The sequence below is a fragment of the Oryzias melastigma genome, linkage group LG20 (genome assembly GCF_002922805.2).
Source record: "Oryzias melastigma strain HK-1 linkage group LG20, ASM292280v2, whole genome shotgun sequence".
In the NCBI taxonomy this organism is placed as follows: domain Eukaryota; kingdom Metazoa; phylum Chordata; class Actinopteri; order Beloniformes; family Adrianichthyidae; genus Oryzias; species Oryzias melastigma.
In genome coordinates, this window is record NC_050531.1 from 9,799,137 (window position 1) to 9,808,814 (window position 9,678).

The window sequence follows — 9,678 nt, forward strand, 5'->3', positions numbered from 1 at the left end:
CAACATTGACAGTTACCATGGGGCAAGCCTTTTTACCTAAGCAGTCTGAATAACATGTGAGTGTCTTTGCTATTATGACCCTACAGTGCTACAAGATACACAAACACAGCTAGTGCAGATATGACAAATACTAAAGACTTAAGGCTAAGAAGAAGAAGAGGGAAAATAAAAAACAACCAACTAAAATGTGTTTTTGTCCCAGAGCAAAGCCCTGCTCAGCACTGTGGGCCACTTCTGATTTCCGCACTAGCTGGTGTAACGCAACCAGCCATGCATTAGCATTGGCCCTCCAGTTAGAGCAGGCTCTTAGGATCCTGTCACCCAAACTTATCATACACTCTCGTTCACATACACACAAGCCGACACACAATCTAACATGGAATAACGACACGTTTGGCTGGCTGCATTTTCTATATGAAACAAGCTTTTATTTTGTTAAAAGGAACTTTAAGACTAGCTCCAATGAAAATTGTGTTTCTAGGATGTTTTTGTAGACTTTTTCTCCTGATAGAAGAAAAATATAGGAATTTAATACTGCATTTTTTAATATTTATTTATTTTAATCTTATGGATCATTAGCAGATACAAGCGTTTGAAAAGTTTGAAAGGTTGAAATGAGCAGGCTAAATTATTTCTGCTCCATTCTGACCCATCAGATAAATCCATAAACATTTTCGTTTTCCTCGTCTGACCTGGCATGTGGCTCAAAACTCATCTTGCTTGCCATTTTTGTTGCACAGCTAATGTAAGATTGGAGTTATAGGGGGCTATAAGCTAGTGAGAGAGCATGTGAAAGGGATGATGGGAAATCAGTTAAGGCTTACTTCTGTACCAACACTTAAGCCCACAACTCAAAGGTGAATTTTTGATGAACTCCTGCTGCTCTGCAGAAAATGAGTCTTCAAAAAAGTCTACAAACTGCATAAATATAATTAAAGCGGGACTTTAAGGGACATATCTACAATATTTCCACCTTACAAGTATGCTGGCACAATAATAATAATAAAAAAACCTCTCCCAGTCTCCCAGATATAGGGGTGTCCAAGCCAGCGAGCGGAGTTTAACAACTGTGTAGAAGGAACAATTAAGGAGGACACACAAAGCAGTGACCTTGACTGACAAGTGCTCTTCATTCTGGCCATAAACAGCGGTGGGGCCTGATAAGTGTTCATCGGTGCAGGGAATAATGGCCTATTCGTCAGCAGCGGTTGGACCGTGTGAGGTAGTATAAATGGAACATACATAATGTACAGCAATAACACCAGCATGCTCACAGCCTAATGTATTATCATTATTCTTGGGGACCAGATTTTTTTTTTTTTTTCCCTCTCCCCCCACATCTCCTCCAACCCTATACGGCGTGCCTCAACAAGCTGGGTAAGTGCCTTCCGGCCACTATAATTTCATTCTAATCTTTGTTCCATATTATAATTTTCATGGTCAGAAATACACCAAGAAGCAGCGACACATCTCTATCAAGGGCTAAACAGAATACAGGCCATAACTGGAGGTTTTATGGGAGTGTGTAACAGCCTGTTCACAGAGCACACCAGTCAGTTTATGATAAGAAGGTAGAAGGCTATAACTTAACGTGGGATGGCCAATCTCAAACAACATCATTATGTTCCCAACTAACCTCTGATAATGAAGCCAAACCTTTTAAAGGGGACGTCTAAAACTTCACTGAAGCAAACCATCAAATATTTATAGAGAATATAATTAGGATGGAAGCAAAATTAATTTTGTGTACACATAAAAGTGTTCACTTAAAGGAAAGTAAAGACTAAAAACACTGATTTACTGTAGGAATCACTGTCGTTTTAACAGAGACTCTGAAAAACTTTATTTTTTGACATTTCCTTCATCATAGTTTGTCTGATATTTGCTCGTCAAAAAACAAAGAGTGGTTTACTCAATTTTCTGTCCTGCAAAAACTTACAAGGTGTAAAAGTAAAGCACTTTAAAAAAAAGATATTCTCGCTAAACATTTTTTTAAGTGCCACCAATATTTAAAAATATGTATTAACCCCTCGTACCATTTAGTCCTGGATTCCACCTAATTTAGCATCACTTTTGAGGAAAGAACACTTAAAAATATATTTGTATGTATAACTGGAAATAAAGTAATGGAAGAAGGTGGTACTTTACAGGGGTTTTTATTTCTAATGCAGAGCTGAAAGAATCAGCAGACCAGGGCAGTGTTTGTATTTTAAACACCATAAACTTCCATCTGCAAATTTAAAGCAAAAAAATATATATACATATCAGCCAGACTGTACATAGGTCTATAAATGGTGTGTAAAGTAAAAAATTTAACACAAAAGTCAACTGGAAGTTGATAAAGTTTGAATCTAGCGTCTAGAGATCCTTTAAGGAACCACAACATTGGATGCTTTTGGGTGTCCTTTAACATCACAGCTAAAACTCCAGTGTTAGAGGTGTAACAATTAATCAATTTAGCCGATGAATTGATTTATATTCCTACAATCCAACCAAATCGATGTGTCTGAGGCAAGTTATCAAATAGAATTGATCTACATCATTCTAAAATTGTTTCAAACTTGATAGTATCAAAAAATGGAAAATACAAATTGTGTGGAGACATGGTAGGTTTATTTTACTACAACATAAAAAAGTGGATGGAAGCAAAAAATGATCAATCCGTCATTTCAGTCCAATGTGTGGAAACACTTTTGGTTTTGCAAAGACATGTGACCATACAGTGTGTTAGAATGTTCTTATGTCTTCTATTTGTGTTTTTTTGATGTGGACAAACAATAGTTTGCTGAACTTTATAAAACTAAAATGTGAATGGATTTTCCATTAATTCTTCTTTACTTGTACACATATTTGACATTTCTTGCAAGAAATACAAAGAATCTGGAAAACTTCAGTACCAGGTATTTATCTCTGAGTCACACTGCTTGAAATTTTGGATTGTTCAAATGGAACCAATATAATCCTAACCTCAAATTATGTTATGAATGGAATTGTTAAAATGATTCATTCTTTGCTCATTAAACGCAGTTCTAACAGATTCTGAAGCAGGAAGCAGCTTCAGAGCCGATGTGCCAATATGGCTGAAGAGTTGCAGTAGTTCAAAGAGCATTTCATGTGGCCATTAAAGGGTTAAAGTTGAGGATTAAAGTTGTAGAGGGCTTAAAATCCTGCTCCAATTATCTTTTTTTAAATTGCAAAATTGTTCCCAGAAGTCTTTTAATTATGTTTATGCATTTTTGGGGCAAAATCAAAACCCTGTGATGTTTTTTTTAAGACATATTTTCTGGTGCGCATCAGGAGCTCATTAGAAATTTGTTGTGGGCAGGATTTTTGAGAGTAAACTTCCCATGATCCCTTCGTTTACACTCTCCGTCGCTCACCTCGCAAGCCCAAACTAACATTTGCAACCTTTTTTTATGAGCATTTTCAAACTGTGTGTTTTTATCTGCTTTTGATTCAACACTATTTAAATAGTCAGAAACTAAGTTTTAATTTCAAATTATTTTATATATTGTGAGAAAAATGTTTCAAGAAATGTTAAAAACAAAAAAAAAAAAACATTTTTATTTGGAGTGGGTATTTAATGAGATGTTTAAACAAGGCAAATGTGATTGTTCCAGGTCTCTTAGTTAAACATAAATTAAAATCTCTCTACAAAAGAATCTTGTTTGTTTTTTTGCTACCAAATTTTAAGTTAAATTACTAAAAAAGAAACTTCCAACATCTGATCATGGATATAGTTACTTACAATGCCCATCACCTCCCAAAATACATGAGCTGATGAGTTCTTTCTTTCTGTTCCTGCACTAGTTGTGCTGAGAGTTTTCATGCTACAGCATTAATTAACAGGCCTTTCTGAAGCCTCCCACACACATATTGCATCAAAGTCACAGCCAGTCTTCTTATCCAAAACTCTCCACTTCAAGAAACCAGAACATGCAGTGTTACTATGCAACATAAATCTCCTCATGTCTGGATACAAGAAGAAAGTTTTCTAAAAGATTTTAACATTGTTGCTTTTTGCATGAAATCATTTTAAAAAGCTGCACGATCTGAAGCGCTCTCTGCATTCCTGTCTCATGTCCGAAGTTTCCTTACAGAGAAGGCAAAAAATGAAAGATGTCTCCAAAAGCGTGGAGACAGTAATCTCTCCTGTGGAGGTCAAATCTAACATGGCAGGTTAGTTTCTGTGGAGATTGACAGCCTGGAGAAATACTGCTGCCAGGCACCCACAATGCACAGTGACAGTGAACACCTCCCAGGAAAAAGGCTGGTTACCAAGCCTCATAGAGCCACAGTCAGAGGGCGCCTGTTGTCAAAGCGGCTGCCAGCTCTGCTCCGACAGACTCTGTCAACCCATCTCTATCATATCAAAACCATCTCAATCATCCACACACTGGTGTGTCCGAGAGGTGGACACATCTATATCAGAAATGTTTAGAGCCGCGTCCCATACAGATTCAAAGAAACCCAGTAAAGACTTTACTTAAAACAGGGAAATTTGAGTTAAAATCCCATTTTTTTATTAAATAAGCTAATAATACATGTTAATACTAAATTAAAGTTTGTAAAACTTGATAAAAATATCCCTTTTATTTTTATACAACTTACATTTTTTTGATTAACTCTAAAACATGGTAATTTTTTTTTCAATGAATATATTTTTAATAAATTAGGAAAATTCTCAAGATAAAAAATGTATAATTCAATTGAAGTTTCTTAATAAAATTAGGGCGACTCAATACTAATAAATAATTTAATGTGCAATATTGGTGATTATTATTAGTAAATAATGATTTTTTATATACAAGAACAGGAAGTAAAGCAACTAATACATAATTTCCATTTAACTGCAACAGCTTTATTTGAATAAAAATCAACATAACTTAAATTATACTCCAAATAAGTTAATCATTTATTGCAATTTGAGTCATCCTTTGTATTTCACAGGCTGATATCACAATGATATTGGATATTATTGATAATTGAAAGTCAAAAAATAATTGAAATTAACACAAAATTACATTATCTATGGACTTGGACTGTAGGATTTGGTGTTTGCTGTGTACAAAGATGCGATACAGCAGACTACTAATTGCATAAAATATGTTATCTTACAGGCTTGTGCTGTCTGCGTTTTATAAACAAAGGCTGACAGATCATGCCCTCAACCAGTGACCCTGCTGTGAGCATATGCACTAATGCAAGGTCACACTGAAGAGTGGCCACATGAGGAGAAAACAACCCTTCCAATTTGCCTTGTGAGCTCATCAGACGTAAACCCGTGATGCAGACATCATGGCCCACAATACAATGTCACTGCAAAAGGACTCTTTCATCTGCAGCTCTAATGAAAAGAGGCTCATGTACTGAACTGAGGATTCCCTTTATGTCTGCGAAATGAAAAAGAAATTGGCGAGCAGATTTTACTGCCAAAAATCTGTTGCACCCTCTGCAGCCCTCTTCGCTCTCAGCGCCGGAGCAAAAAAGCCCAACAGCTCGTGGTGACAGGTGGCCATCTTTAAATCGGAGATCTACATATAATACCAGCTCCACAACACCACATTGACTCATATTCATAACAATCTGTAGAGTGACACAATTTACATAATTTTGCTTGTGGACACCATGGAAATAAACGAATCGATGGATAGATTTGGGGATTAAAGTCTTTCATATAGAAATGTTCAGTCAACAAAAACTATTTTTTAAGTTCATGATATGAAAGTGTTTGATGCAGTTATTTTGTGACGTTATCTATGTAAATTTTTCAACATGGGAACTGTTTACACAAAAAAGTTACGATATTCATCATGTCTGATAGATATGATTGGTTATTTCACTCCAAAATGCCAATCTAATTCAATAGTCCTGTTTTTATTTCTTCAAATTAAATTTGTAGAGGCTCTCGGGAATGTTTTCCAATAACTATCTGCATATTTTTGTGTCTTAAATGGACTAAGAATAAAATTAGGGCTAGGAATCACTGCAAAAATACTGAATTGATTCATAATTTAATATTAATTTTAAAATTTCAACACAAAAATGACTTGATTTGATGCTAAAAACACTGTTCAAGCATGAAAGATACCATATCAGTAATAACTATTGACATAAACTGAACAAATGTGTAACTTTCCACCCACTAAATTATGAATTAATACTTTTAAAACTGATTTAAAGTAGTTCCATCCCTAATAAAAGCAGTTTCTTCCAAGAAAAATTGTAGATTTAACCTTTAATAACCCATTGTGACATCAGTATAATAAAAATGAGGATAAATGCATTCTGTAGTCCAATTTGTGATATTTTTTGCATAATTTCCTTTTTATGGAAATAAAATTATAGGTTAAAAGGTAGAATCGATACACAGATTGACCAATTAATTTGAATTTTGCAAGTAAATAGTGGTTTGAAAAGCCATTTTTTAAAAAATCTTTCTTATTGAGATGAAACTTCTTGTTTTAGTTACCTTTCTCCGTTGTTTAGTCGTTCTCCAGCCATTTTTCCTGATACCTAAAACCTCAAACAAGCGAAGTTTACCTAAATATTCACTAATTTATCAATTTGGGCATCTCAAGAGTATATTTGTTTTAAATATGGCAATCAACTTATTTCAGAAACAACCTTCTTTGAGATCATTTTAAATTCTTCTGCAAATTTGAATAAAAGCACAAACATCTCCCCTATAAGAAACTAATTCTCCAGAGTTGGAACTGAAACGGGGGGTTTGGTTGATTATTGCAAAATGAAAAGGACAGACAGACCTATGGACTGATGACGTCTCCTTTGGTTGCCCTTTGTCATGCATCCTCACCTCCAGAGCTGTCACTGGCTTGTCAGAACCAATCACAGGATGCCATGCTGTCTGCCAGCCATGCAGCAGTTTGGACAGGATGACATCAGATTTCTGGTGCTACATGTCAAGGACCATATGAAAACAGATGTCCTCATTATTGCCTCATCACAACCTCACTTTGTACTGTTTTTGCTTACAGAAACATCACATAGATTATTTTTGTTTCCAGCTTTGCTGAAATAAAGTGCAAAAAATGAGATGGGAAAGCGTATATAGGAACAAAATAAATGTAAAAAATAATAGATAGATAAAAATCCAGTTAAAATAGACGACTCATTGTGTGATAAAACAGTGACATGTCCGAGCCCAGTGTTATGAATATATGAGGCCCTCTGAGATCCGGCATGACAAAAGTAAGTTTATTGAATGGGACAGATCGCTGCTTGTCTGACTGACTTAATCTGTTTGATTGAGCAACGGGACGCCTTCGGCTTCACAAGTCCTTCAAAGGCCGCAGAATCTGCAAGTGTGAAAAAAAGAGGGAGGGGAAAAAAAGATGAGAAAAAAAATCCCCTCGCTTCTCTTTCGTCTGCAAATCCACACAGAGTGAAGCAGCTTTTCGGAGGGTTTATCTATCATCTTTAAACGCCTTACTTACTGCCCCTTCTTACCCCTGCTCTTTCAGGTCATCAGCTTTTCACAAAAACTGCAAGCTAGGAAAATCTGTCAACTGTCGACATCATTGATTAGAATGATGATGAGGCTTCACTAAAACCAAGGGAGTAATAAATAGTTTTTGGTTTAGACCCAAAAGCACGCCACATTACAGATCTTTACATTCATTTGCTCAAGCTTCGCCGTCTCCTTATGGAGGTTTAACTTTCAGCTCCGCCCCTTTTTTTCCACAAGGCTGTCCAAACACAAAGCAGACCTCAGCTATCATTGTTCTTGATCTGAATTTTATTTAGAGCTCCATATGCTTCTCTGGGCTCCTCTCAAAGGCTGGTGTCCATGCTCGGCCCGGCTTGGTCCGTTAAACATTAAAAGAGGAGACATTCTGTCATCACGGGGCCTATTGTCAACCTTCAAAGTTAGCAGACAAAAGTGTGAGATCATGAATGAGTGTCTGGCAGTCTATTGGGACGGGAATAAGAATCTGCACCTGATGCATGTTGGAGGAGCCGTTAATTCAGACAAAGCGCTTCTTTTTTGTGATTTTCACTATCAGAGGGGGGTTTTCTTTTGTTTATCCTACTAAAATACTACAGATGAGTGAAAAAAGGCCTCACAGTGGGAACGAGACACTTATGTGTTTTCTCTGAACGTACAGATTAAAAAAAAAAAAAAACCTAAAGCTGAGTCTCTCAATTTCCAGCCCCCCACCCCAACACGGTGACAATTTGTCCACATCAGAGAGCCGTCATGCCTAACGAGATCTGACTCGTGACTCACAGATGGGGAGGGGCTGGGCACAGGCAGCGCTTGTGCTGGGTGCCCGCCTGCCCCGGGGGTGCAGAAAAGCGCCATGCTCCAACTGCTGTGTGAGAGAACACAGTTGCTTCCTGCTAAACTCTGCATCAGCTTTACCAGTCCGGCACCAATTCACAGGATTTTAAAAGCAGTTTCAGTTTTGAGATGTTCTTCTGGGATGCAAATCCTTCAAATGTGCAGATATTTATGCTCCGCAGCCGTGAAATATATTTTAACACCCTAATTCAAAAATCATATAATCATCATGTCTCTGAATCTACACTAAGGTTTCAGCATCCAAAGCTGTTTAAACCCAAATGTGTGTTTTCCCCTTTTTATCTATTCAGGTTGCTGGTTCACTTTTTTCACCATCCCCTGTGTTGGTCTGATGTCAGGTTACATAAGAGACACGCACACACTGCACAACATTAACTCTGCCGCACAGACTGACCCGAAACCCCTTAAAAATCACAGCCTCTCTGTTCCGGTCAAGTGCATCAGCCTGGCCAATATATGCAATTAGGTCATGTTGGCCACTGAGGGAATAACAGTCATTGTCAATTTTAAGAAAGGAGAAACAAAATCTAATCAGGGTCGAGAGGTACAAGTTTCTGAGGGAATAACCTAAATGCAAACAACAGATAAAGAGAACATAAATAAACATACCCAGCTTTAAGTACAAGGACTGATTTCCTTATATTCCCACATAATTATCCTGAATTAATCAATGCAACACAACGTTTTTTACAAAACTATATTGGGAGTGAAAAACAAACAGCAAAACTAAAAGTGAAGATCTGAAATCAGCGCTCTGTTCTCCTGTCATGAACACACCTGCTGGTGTCTGCAAACCACACCTGCCTCCTATTTGATAATTACCCTCACTTTAATAGTATATGATGTCAATTGCTACTTTTTCCTCTGTTACCTATAAACTCAGTTTTGTGGTTTTACTAAGTTGTTTATTTATTGTGTGTTGTTTATAGGATCCCCATTAGCTGTGCTTAGCAGACAGTCATTCTTCCTGGGGTCCTTTATACGAAACACATAATACAACAAAACAATTCATAAAAAAAATAAATAAATAAAAATCAAAGCCATTTTATGCTATACCAAAAATACATTAAACTCACATTTAAAAATCATAAAAAAAGAGTTCCTACAGCCAGAACCGTGATGCTTTAAATCCCTTACACAAACAAAATGTGTATCTGATTGAGCTTTTATTCAGATATACACTTCATTTAAAATATTCAGCTCCAACACGGGACCTCAGTTGTTTTTTAAAACCATAATTTTAAGATTTTTCCATTTAAATAAGTGGTAAAAAATAGTTCCAAGCTGTTAATGCTCTAAGACAAAAAATGATTTTTTAAGGAAAATTTGTCTCAACACTTAGAATCTGAAAA

At 36.5% G+C, this 9,678-nt stretch overlaps 1 long non-coding RNA gene across 2 annotated transcripts in view; it reads right to left on the reverse strand.

Annotated features, from left to right (window-relative positions):
* LOC112151564 overlaps positions 1-9,127 on the reverse strand; it is a 29,113-nt gene extending 19,986 nt beyond the window's left edge. The window contains exons 1-2 of one of the 2 annotated variants that reach the window (XR_004949858.1): positions 8,936-9,127; positions 6,818-6,916 (exon numbers count right to left, since the gene is read on the reverse strand). This is a non-coding gene — a long non-coding RNA (uncharacterized LOC112151564). The remainder of the gene's footprint in view (positions 1-6,817; positions 6,917-8,935) is intronic. The other variant, XR_002920155.2, reaches the window with a different exon arrangement.
* Positions 9,128-9,678: the final 551 nt, after the last annotated feature.